The sequence below is a fragment of the Dermacentor albipictus genome, chromosome 1 (genome assembly GCF_038994185.2).
Source record: "Dermacentor albipictus isolate Rhodes 1998 colony chromosome 1, USDA_Dalb.pri_finalv2, whole genome shotgun sequence".
Lineage (NCBI taxonomy): Eukaryota > Metazoa > Arthropoda > Arachnida > Ixodida > Ixodidae > Dermacentor > Dermacentor albipictus.
In genome coordinates this window covers 479532871-479544967 of record NC_091821.1, presented here as the reverse complement: position 1 = coordinate 479544967, position 12097 = coordinate 479532871, and the positions used below count along the sequence as shown (strand labels likewise).

General features: G+C 46.0%; 1 long non-coding RNA gene across 1 annotated transcript in view; it reads right to left on the bottom strand.

Moving 5' to 3' along the window:
* The window catches only part of LOC135901391 (uncharacterized), a 29961-nt gene extending 21190 nt beyond the window's left edge, over positions 1-8771 (bottom strand). Inside the window, exon 1 of the long non-coding RNA XR_011514227.1 lies at positions 8535-8771. This is a non-coding gene — a long non-coding RNA (uncharacterized lncRNA). The remainder of the gene's footprint in view (positions 1-8534) is intronic.
* Between the last annotated feature and the right edge of the window lie 3326 nt (positions 8772-12097).

Here is a 12097-nt window from a genome sequence, read left to right as displayed (position 1 = left end):
TGCTCACTGACCTGGAGAGGCAAAGCAGAAGGGTGGGTCTAAAAATTAGTCTGCAGAAAACTAAAGTAATGTTTAGTAGTCTCGGAAGAGAACAGCAGTTTACGATATGCAGCGAGGCACTGGAAGTGGTAAGGGAATACATCTACTTAGGGCAAGTAGTGATCGCGGATCCGGATCATGAGATGAAATAATTAGAAGAATAAGAATGGGCTGGAGTGCGCTTGGCAGGCATTCTCAGATCATGAACAGCAGGTTGCCATTGTCCCTCAAGAGAAAAGTGTATAACAGCTGTGCCTTACCAGTACTCTAAAATTATGGCATTTTACGTGCCAAAACCACTTTCTGATTATGAGGCACGCCGTAGTCGAGGATTCCGGAAATTTCGACCACCTTGGGTTCTTTAAAGTGCACCTAAATCTAAGTAGACGGGTGTTTTCGCATTTCGCCCCCGTCGAAGTGCGGCCGCCGTGGCCGGGATTCGATCCCGCGACCTCCGTGCTCAGCAGCCCAAAACCATAGCCACTGAGCAACCACGGCGGGTTCTTAACAGTACTCACGTACGGGCCAGAAACCTGGAGGCTGACGAAAAGGGTTCTACATAAATTGAGGACGACGCAACGAGCTATGGAAAGAATAATGATGGGTGGGACGTTAAGGGATAAGAAAAGAGCAGATTTGGTGAGGGAAGAAACGCGAGTTAATGACAGTTGAAATCAAGAAAAAGAAATGGGCATGGGCAGGAAATTGATGAGGATGGAAGATAACCGATGGTCATTAAGGGTTACGGACTGGATTCCAAGGGAAGGGAAGCTTAGCAGGGGGCGGCAGAGAGTCAGGAGGGCGGATGAGATTTAAGAAGTTTGCAGGGACGACATGGCCACAATTAGTACATGACCGGTGTTGTTCGAGAAGTATGGGAGAGGCCTTCGCCGTGCAGTGGGCGTAACGAGGCTGATGATGATGACTGATTATATCTATTTCAGGAATTTTGGCGGTGGCGCACTAACATAGGATAACCTTTTCCCACGCCACGCTGGAGTAAATTTCAATACTCTGTTTCTTAAAAACACATTTGACGCGAAAGCGTCAAGTGGCTCACTGAGCAAAAAAGCCGGCATCCTGTCTCTGTAGCAGCGAAGCAGCACCTAAATTGCCATTGGCTGCGACGCCACGTTAAGAGCGCCCCTTGACGGAGTTCCCATTGGCCGCGACGCCAAGGCACGGGCGTGGCTCCGAAGAGTGGGCGAAAGGGAACACCAGCTGCTTCGATGGCGCGCCATGTGTTGCGTCACGGGAGAGGGCATGGCCTCAATGCCAAATCACCGTCGTTCTCGGAAGCCTGTGTTATCCGCACATTCTTGCACTTTAAAAAATGTTTACACCCTTTAGGGTATATATTTGCCACACAACGATAATCGTCATCTGTATTGCCCGCATTTCCTTTCTTGAAAACGCTGCGCTCGTTACTTTCTTGTCGGGAATGCTATGTCATGCTCGTAACGCGCTTGCCTTTCGTTACTGGAAAGTACCAGGCTCGCCGCGTTAAAGAAAGGAAATGCGGACAAGACAGGTGACTATTATCGTTGTGTGGCAAAAGGGTGTAAGTTTGCTTAAGAGTGTAGTCACGAACGGCCTGCGTGTTACCAGCTTGACACAGCATTCTCGAGAGGAAAGTAGCGCGCGCCGAGTATTCAAAAGATAATACGCAAGCAAGGCAGATGACGATTATTGCTGTGGGACGAGATAAGTGCCAAAGAGTGTAAACTTCTTTTTTAGAGTGCAGGTGCCTAGTCCGCGCAAGCTCTCGCCTGTATTCTAACTGCGCCTCGCTAAGGCGAAATAAAAACTCGACAATGGTCTCAACGCGCTAGCTTGCACACAAGGAGTTCATAACTCAAGGGACCGCTCAGCGGTGTACAATTTGACATTAATCATCATCATCATCATCATCATCATCAGCCTAGTTAAGCCCACTGCAGGGCAAAGGCCTCTCCCATACTTCTCCAACTACCCCGGTTATGTACTAATTGTGGCCATGTTGTCCCTGCAAACGTCTTAATATCATCCGCCCACCTAACTTTCTGCCGCCCCCTGCTACGCTTCCCTTCCCTTGGAATCCAGTCCGTAAACCTTAGTGACCATCGGTTATCTTCCCTCCTCATTACATGTCCAGCCCATGCCCATTTCTTTTTCTTGATTTCAACTAAGATGTCGTTTACCCGCGTTTGTTGCCTCACCCAATCTGCTCTTTTCTTATCCCTTAACGTTACACCCATCATTCTTCTTTCCATAGCTCGTTGCGTCGTCCTCAATTTCAGCAGAACCCTTTTCGTAAGCCTCCAGGTTTCTGCCGCATATGTGAGTACTGGTAACACACAGCTGTTATACACTTTCCTTTTGAGGGATAGTGGCAACCTGCTGTTCATGATTTGAGAATGCCTGCCAAACGCACCCCAACCCATTCTTATTCTTCTGGTTATTTCAGTCTCATGATCCGGATCCGTGGTCACTACCCTCCCTAAGTAGATGTATTCCCTTACCACTTCCAGTGCTTCGCTACCTATTGTAAACTGCTGTTCTCTTCCGACACTGTTAAACAATACTTTAGTTTTCTGCAGATTAATTTTCAGACCCACCCTTCTGCTTTGCCTCTCCAGGTCAGTGAGCATGCATTGCAATTGGTCTCCTGAGTTACTAAGCAAGGCAATATCATCAGCGAATCGCAAGTTGCTAATGTATTCTCCATCAACTTTTATGCCCAATTCTTCCCACTCCAGGCCTCTGAATACCTCTTGTAAACATGCTGTGAATAGCATTGGAGATATCGTATCTCCCTGTCTGACGCCTTTCTTTATAGGGATTTTGTTGCTTTCTTTGTGGAGGACTACGGTGGCTGTGGAGCCGCTATAGATATCTTCCAGTATTTTTACATATGGCTCATCTACACCCTGATTCCGTAATGCCTCCATGACTGCTGAGGTTTCGACTGAATCAAACGCTTTCTCGTAATCAATGAAAGCTATATATAAGGGCTGGTTATATTCTGCACATTTCTATATCACTTGATTGATAGTGTGAATATGGTCTATTGTTGAGTAGCCTTTACGGAATCCTGCCTGGTCCTTTGGTTGACAGAAGTCTAAGGTGTTGCTGATTCTATTTGCGATTACCTTAGTAAATACTTTGTAGGCAACGGACAGTAAGCTGATCGGTCTATAATTTTTCAAGTCTTTGGCATCCCCTTTCTTATGGATTAGGATTATGTTAGCGTTCTTCGAAGATTCTGGTACGCTCGAGGTTATGAGGCATTGCGTATACAGGGTGGCCAGTTTCTCTAGAACAATCTGACCCCCATCCTTCAACAAATCTGCTATTACCTGATCCTCCCCAGCTGCCTTCCCCCTTTGCATAGCTCCTAAGGCTTTCTTTACTTCTGGCGTTACCTGTGGGATCTCGAATTCCTCTAGGCTATTCTCTCTTCCACTATCGTCGTGGGTGCCACTGGTACTGTATAAATCTCTATAGAACTTCTCAGCCACTTGAACTATCTCATCCATATTAGTAACGATATTGCCGGCTTTGTCTCTTAACGCACACATCTGATTCTTGCCTATTCCTAGTTCCTTCTTCACTGTTTTTAGGCTTCCTCCGTTCCTGAGAGCCTGTTCAATTCTATCCATATTATAGTTCCTGATGTCCTCTGTCTTACGCTTGTTGATTAACTTAGAAAGTTCTGCCAGTTCTATTCTAGCTGTAGGGTTAGAGGCTTTCACACATTGGCGTTTCTTGATCAGATGTTTCGTCTCCTGCGATAGCTTACTGGTTTCCTGTCTAACGGCGTTACCACCGACTTCTATTGCGCACTCCTTAATGATGCCCATGCGATTGTCGTTCATTGCTTCAACACTAAGGTCCTCTTCCTGAGTTAAAGCCGAATACCTGTTCTGTAGCTTGATCCGGAATTCCTCTAGTTTCCCTCTTACCGCTAACTCATTGATTGGCTTCTTGTGTACCAGTTTCTTCCGTTCCGTCCTCAAGTCTAGGCTAATTCGAGTTCTTACCATCCTATGGTCACTGCAGCGTACCTTGCCGAACACGTCTACATCTTGTATGATGCCAGGGTTCGCGCAGAGTATGAAGTCGATTTCATTTCTAGTCTCACCATTCGGGCTCCTCCACGTCCACTTTCGACTAACCCGCTTGCGGAAAAAGGTATTCATTATCCGCATATTATTATGTTCTGCAAACTCTACTAATAATTCTCCTCTGCTATTCCTAGAGCCTATGCCATATTCCCCCACTGACTTGTCTCCAGCCTGCTTCTTGCCTACCCTGGCATTGAAGTCGCCCATCAGTATAGTGTATTTTGTTTTGACTTTACCCATCGCCGATTCTACGTCTTCATAAAAGCTTTCGACTTCCTGGTTATCATGACTGCATGTAGGGGCATAGACTTGTACCACCTTCAATTTGTACCTCTTATTAAGTTTCACAAGACCTGCCACCCTCTCGTTAATGCTATAGAATTCCTGTATGTTCCGGTATTCCTGTATGTTCCTGTATTCCTGTAATTTGATATTATAGCTTCCCAATTCGCAAGTCATATAAAGTGCTTATGTGTCCTCCGAATTTTTTTCGTAGCTACACATTCTGGGTAGGGCTTGATTAGGCAACATTGCTATGACGTCATAACCTGATACGTATGTGGTTGAGACAATGTATTTTCTGTATTGCTATAGCAGCCCTTAGTTGCTGTTAAGAGCAAAGACCTGTTTTATACAGAGGGAAAATATTTTTCATGTCTTTCGAGAAATTTAAATTTTACTTGCTCTTGTAGTAAATTATGCTTGGTTGCGTGCAATCGCATTGTTCGTAAGAATATGTTCTGCGACTAAGGATTAAATGTCCCACATCTGTCGGCAAGAAGAAATCATAATCATGTGCAATACTGCGATTACTTCGTCCTTTAACAGTGAGGCTGTTCTAGCACTCCTGGCACATCTTCTTACACTGTATCGGTGCATAATCTCTGGCCACTTCTAGCGAATTCCTTCAGCAAAAACGACGTCTTTCTTGAGCTTTCCTTTGATAGTTGTGGATGTAAAGATAACCCAGCCTTTTTTTAGGGAATTTGCAAATCGCTGCTGTGCACTTTACGTGTGTAACAACCATTTCGCAGGAATTGACCAATGCAATAGCATTTGCAAACAACACGATGGCTGGTTTTTAAAAAAAGAGAAGCAGAAGTAAATCGCTGACCGTCATACATGAAAATGCAAGAAGGTAATAATGAAATACGTTTCACATAAATTTTATCCCAATATAATAAAAAAAGACGTATTACAAAGGTATGCCATGACCTCTATGATGCCATTCACGGCGCAACTAACGTGAAGGAGTGCGCTATTTTTCGAGTATTGAAATGATAGTAAAGTTCAGAGTGAGGGCCCTCAGCCTTTAGCATAATTGAAGTAGGCGCATCCTCAAGGCTCGCAATACTGGGCCCAACATCCTCAATTAGATCGTACCTTCACATTAAGCGAGCTTCAATGTGCAATTGTATCGTGTCGCCCAAAGTCTGCTGCTGGGCCGAACGGCATTACGTAAAATGTGCTAAGAAATCTCGGACCGACTGGTACAAATGCTCTCTATAATAATTTATGGATAGAAGAAACTGTGCCCGACTCTTGGAATGTCGCTCGAATCATACCAATTTTAAAGCCGGGTAAGACGCGCTCGTGCCTTGAATCCTTGCGCCCAGTCAGCTTGACAAGTTGTTTGCGCAAAGTAATGGAGAAATTGATTGACGCGCGACTTCAATGGTGTTGTAATAAAACGGATGTGTTGTCCAACTATTTAGCAGCTTTTAGGAAACATAGATGCACAATGGATGCAATATTAGATATAGTAACTTGAGTGAAACATGACGATAGCAGTATTCCTAGACATCAAGAGGGCATTTGACACTGTTAGTCACGCTCATGTTCTTCTAAGTATGTTGGAACTTGAATTATCTGGCAGGTCTTTGCGATGGATTTGTGAATTTTTATCAGGTCGCAAAATATTTGTTCAGACGGGCGAAGGAAAGAGTGCTGAACATGTTGTCAAACAGGAAGTACCACAGGGAAGCGTACTCAGCCCCTTTCTTTTTAACTGCGTCATGGCTGATTTAGCAAGAAGACTGCCATCACAGTTGAAGTTCTCATTGTATGCAGATGATGTGTGTATTTGGACATCTGGGTCTAATGCTCAACTACTTCAGATGGCATTGCAAGACGGCATAAATATCATTAACCAATTTTTGACACAGAGAGGGATGGTTCTATCACACGCAAAAACAGCTGTATTGCCCTTCACTCGGAGGCAGTTAAAAAGTATCACCCTTAATCTGGAAGGACACCCTCTAATGATTGTCACACAGCATCGATTTTTTGGCATAATACTTGATAGGCAGTTATCCTGGACATCCCACATAAAGAAACTAGAAAACGAGGTCAATGCCATAGTGACTGTACTACGCAGACTCCCAGGCACATCATGGGGCGGATCAGTATCGTCCATGCTGACTGTTTACAATGCATTAATACGACAAAAATTGCGTATTCCACGCCCATCTTACACGGACTTTCCCACTCGTCAGAAGAGCGACTTCAAAGACTTTTAGCAAGAGGACTACGCATATGTCTAGGAGTTCCACGAGCGACTTCTAGCTCTCTTGTAATAGCTGAGGCTCGCCAATCACCATTTCCAGTTATGCGAACTACAGAAACAAGCCGAAATTATTTTCGTCTTCAAACACAACATAAAGGTCACCCATTGGCTCTAGACATAATGAAACGAGATAAAAGTTATGTTCATATAGAAATTCGAGGAAATCTTCACATATTGCTAAGAAATGAATTTTGGAATTCAGACTTCGAATATCCTCCATGGCTGCTTGCACTTCCAAAGATCGAATTGTCAGTAGACGGGATATTCAGAAAAAGAGATATGTTCATTCAAGCTGCTCAACAGCTAGCACTTTACCAGATATATATGCGCTATTCCGGATACACACACGTCTATACAGATGGCTCCAGTACATCAACCTTTTCAACTGATCATTCATGATACCGCACCTCAACAAACAAGAATCATTTAAGTTATCTCGTGCGACTTCGTCCACAACGGCTGAACTGTTCGCAATACTATGTGCGATAAAATTTATATTGTCAGTAAGAGGTGCGCAAAAATGGGTAATTTTCAGCGATTCACAGCGGCTCTAACATCACTCTGCAGCACAAAAGGGAAAACATTCAGTGATAGTATAATATACGAGACACTTAAAAACATCACAAATGCAAGCGCAGCGAAACATGCAATAGCATTTCAGTGGATACCAGGGCATTGTAACATTCCTGGCCACACAGTAGCCGATGAAGCAGCACGACAAGCACACCTCAAAGATGATGCGGTTCCGCTCCCAATATCGAAAAATGAGTTACGTTGCATTATAAGAACAACATCTTTCAAAATGTGTAGAAACACTTGGTTTGACCAGAATTCCAAGAGCTCGGACTTGCACTATATTGATCCGTTCATTGAATTCAAATTTTCATTATCATTAGACAGAACTATAGAAACCCTCATTCATCGATTAAGGCTAGGCACTGCCTACACAAAGCATTTCTTACACAGAATTGGCTGTGCGGAAACCCCCGAATGTGATTGTGGATTTGTAGATGAAGATATATATCACCTCCTTCTAGATTGCCCACGTCACGACACACCAAGATGCCGACTTAAATCAACCCTAATTAAATTAGACCGCAGACCTATCAGTTTAAAGAAATTTTTGGGTCCTTGGCCAACAACGTCTTTGCAGAAGAGCGCTTTAAAAGCACTAAAAAGTTTTCTTGAAGACAACGGCATTGTTGAACGTTATTAACGCTTTTATTGTTCTTTTCATTTCATTGTCGCTGTATATATGCATGTATTTGTGAATTATGTTATGTTGACTGTTTTTCTGTGACTATACGTGATAGTGCGTTTACACGGTGAATGTATCACCCGCTGACTAGACACTGTGTCATTAGGCGACAGTATCGTTCGTATATTTGAGACTTTTATCTACGTAACTGTGGAGACATTTACCTTGTATATTGTATGTACCATGTGTTTATTATGTCATAGTCTTTGTGTGAAAACGTTGCGTGATAAGTCTTGGTGCTTCCGTGAAAAGATTATTTCATATGTAATCTTGAACCCCGTATGTTGTATGATGTAACCTTCAAAAGATAAGGAGTAGCCGGCGCCTTAAATTGTGCGTCAACATCTCCTTATTTCATATCAATAAAAAAAGGGCTCGCAAATGAAACTATACTCACGTGAATGATGATCAACATTATTTCTGCGAAAGTCTACGAGAAAGTCTTCAATAAACGGCGCGTTCCGGCCAGTTATCTACGCACGTCTTTATGAGTAACGCGGCCAGAGCGCGTTGCCACAAAAAATAAAGTGACAGCATCTACAGATATAGCGTACTGCATACTTACGTTGATCCCCAGGACTTGTACGAACTCAGTCACCGCGAATCCTAAAGGCGCTTGTAACTTCGCTGGATCGCGGCCGCGGGTCAACAAGTTGGCCGCGTGCTTTTATGGCAGCGGAACGTTATGCGCATGTGTCTTGGAAAAGAAAACGTAGAGGACCCGCGATTGGGCACCGCTGTCTCGAAGAAGCGTAGGAGTGTCCGGCCAACTAAAGATAATGGAAAGAACAAGATAGGTAGCGTCACTGTGGTCGGCGCGTATACAATCGCCGCCGCGAAGGGGCTGTAGCTTCGCGATTGCTGCCGTCCAAGCCCTCCTCTCCCACGCCGCGCTGGTGGTCGCAGCCCTTTCGCCGTGCTATACAGCACACGTTTCGCACGAGGCCAACAAGACAAGTGTACGCAAGTGGGCGGCACGGGTTTCGTTATCTTCGCACATGCCGGGGCCGCTGGCTAGAGCGCTCCACTGCGTAATTTGCTCAAGTGCGGAGAAAAATAATTTTCGCAATCCGGGAAGCTCGCAAACTACCAGCGTCCGCCTCGCAGGTGTCGCAAAACGCTCTTCGTTTGAAGCTGAACGTTTCTCAACATATTGATTTCGCGTTAGCGGTAGCTCAAGCTGGTATCACGAAATCGCTTCCTTACGTGTCTTACGAAATTTCTTGTTTTCGAAAGTATTCGTATAGTTGGGATTCCTCTCAATGCATTATTTATGTGATGTCTGCCTGAAGCCAATTCATTCAGTTGTTATATTGGTTTTCCTTAAAGGGCGCCTTACCAGGCCACATATAACGTTTTCGTTATACGCTGGAAGTTGTTAATTACGTGCCCTCGAAGGAGTAATCCACCACAGAAACTTTTGAAATTAGGTCATTAACAGCAGAACTCTAAATAGTTGATGTGCCGCGAACCGGTTATTTCAGGAGGCAAGCGTCACCGCCAACATCGACACTCTTTCCGCTTGCCCGCCTCGCATCCGAAAGTGAAATTCGTTTCCTTCGTTGCTCCATGCCGGAGCCGGAGGTTTGCATGACGAACACTTCACGGGTCCCGCCTTCTTGTTTTTTAAATGCGTAAGCATTTCTATGGTTACCCAACGAGAAAACTGTCCGTCCGTCCCTCCTTCGCGTAAGACGATCGCTTTCAAGGTAGAGCCAGCCAGCTGTGGAAGAAGACGACGACGAACGCGCGAGCAGTGGCAGGAAAATTTGGGGGTGTGCCAACGTGAAATTTGGCGGTGAGCCAAGTTGAAATTAGGGTGATGCCCTATTTGAGATTTTGGGATGGTCCAATGTCCAATTGAACGCAGCCGAGCGTCCTTCGAGTTATGAACGCCTCGCGGGCGAGCGAGCGCGTTGAGACGCTTGGCGCATTTTCACTGGGCCTTACCGAGGCGCTGTCAAAGCGCAGGTGAGAGAGGAACTTTTATTGACAAACGATTTACGTGCAGTGGTCGGAGACCCTTTAGTCCAAGGCCCCGCTGGCCTCGGCCGCCCGCTTGACCTGTCGTATGAAGGACTGTTGTCCCGCCAGGTCTGATCTGGTTAGCTGTGCCTCCCATTGCTTCATTGTGTGCTGTGTTTTATCAAACGGGTGTGATTCAAAATCCCAAGTAATGTGCTGTAGTGTCGGTATGCCTCCGCACCACGGGCAGTTGGGCCTGTAGCGAGTGGGGAACATGGCATTCTGTAATTTAAGGTGGGGGAATACCCGAGTTTGAATTTTGCGCCAGCTGGCGGCTTCCTCTCCACTGAGTTGTGAGTGAGGGGGAGGGTATTTTTTCTGGTTGCACGCTGATGAGCGAGAATCTCCCCGGCATTCGTTGGATTGGGGTCATTACAGTGGCTACCTGGGACCGTCCCACTCGAGTCGGCCCAGTTTCGGGCTAGCGAATCGGCCAGTTCGTTCCCCTCAAGGCCTGTATGACCAGGACACCATAGGATCCGGTGGTGATGGGCGAATTTCGTCTATATTATTGAGTGACATGTTTTGGTCACGTGGCCCCTGAGAAAAAGGCGACATGCTTCTTGTGAGTCTGTTATGGTGACGCTCTTTTGCATGCGTTGCGCGTGAGCGAGGGCCATTGCCACGGCGAAAGTTTCGGCAGCCGCCAGAGTACCTGCCTTGACGGATGCCGTAAATTGTTTCTGTGCTTTCGTGTCGACGATTGCCACTGCGTACCTCCTGATGTTCTTTGGGCATCACTGGCGTTCGAGTGTACGTTCGAACACGTTGCTGCGTCCGTGTATATTGTGTTGGACGTGGGATTATTTTCATACATTGTTCTAATATGTTGTGCACGTGTTTTTGGCCTTGCTTTATTGTATTCAGGGTGCATGTTTTTGGGTATGGGGACCACGGTTATTCGACCTCGCGTTGAGGTTGGTAGTGGTGATAGATGTTCGCTGATAAATTGTGAGTGTGGGGAAATGCGCGCCCTTGTCAGTAGGGCCCGTCTTGCGAGAGTGTAGCTCAAGCGTTCCCTCTGGGAGATTAGTGTGGCTTGTTTTAGTTCTTAGAATGTGTTGTGTACTCCTAAGGCTAGCAAGAGATCTGTGGACGTCCCCTTGAGTAGTCCGGGGGCGCTTTGTATGCTGATCTTATTATGATGTCGACCTGCCTTTCCTCCTCGCGACTAAAGAAGCCGTAGGGCAGGCCGTACGTGACACGGCTTATCACTAGTGCTTGGACGAGCCTCAGCGTGTCGTGTTCTTGCATGCCCGCTTTCCTATAAGTTACGCGACGGATCATTTGCGCAATGTTATTTGCGCTAGTTTTCAATGTTTTGATGGTGTGGGATGCGTTCCCGCTACTTTGGAGCCAGAAGCCCATGATCCGCATCGTCTGAACTTCTTGGACCGTGTGTCCTTCCACAACGATGTTGACAGGTCCGTTGGATATGTAGGCCCTCGAGTGTACCCGAATGATCTGCGATTTTTCGGGGGCACATTTGAGGCCACTGCTCCTCGAGAATTTGTCTACTTCCTCAGCTGCTTGTTGGAGTACTTGTTCTTTGTGTCCCAGAGAGCCGCTTGCTGCCCACAGCGTTATGTCGTCCGCGTAGAGCGTGTAACCCAAATCGGGAATTTGGTCCAGCTGTCGCGCCAGGCGACACATCGCTATATTGAACAGCAAAGGTAAGATTATTGCCCCTTGGGGTGTTCCTCTACTGGGCATATTGAACTTTTGGGAAGCGATCTGACCGATTCCTATTGTGGCGGTGCAGTTGGCGAGAAAATCCCGCACGTAGTTCTACGTTCGTTTTCCGTATCCCGTCAATTCGAGTTCCTCCAATATTGTTTTGGGCGAAACGTTATCAAATGCTCCCTTGAGATCTACTGCGAGCACCAGTCTTTCCTCTCCGCGGGCGATGTTAGCTTTAACTTTTTTTTTTATCAGTAAGAATGCGTCTTGACAGTATAGCCCCGTACGGAACCCTATCATGGTGTTAGGACGCAGGCGAGAGCTTGTGTGGACAAGGAACGCACGCGTAACACAGGCTTGCAAGAGCGGCAGCGAGGGTGACAATGCATCACAGCGATTCACTCTCCTCACGCGCTACTGCGG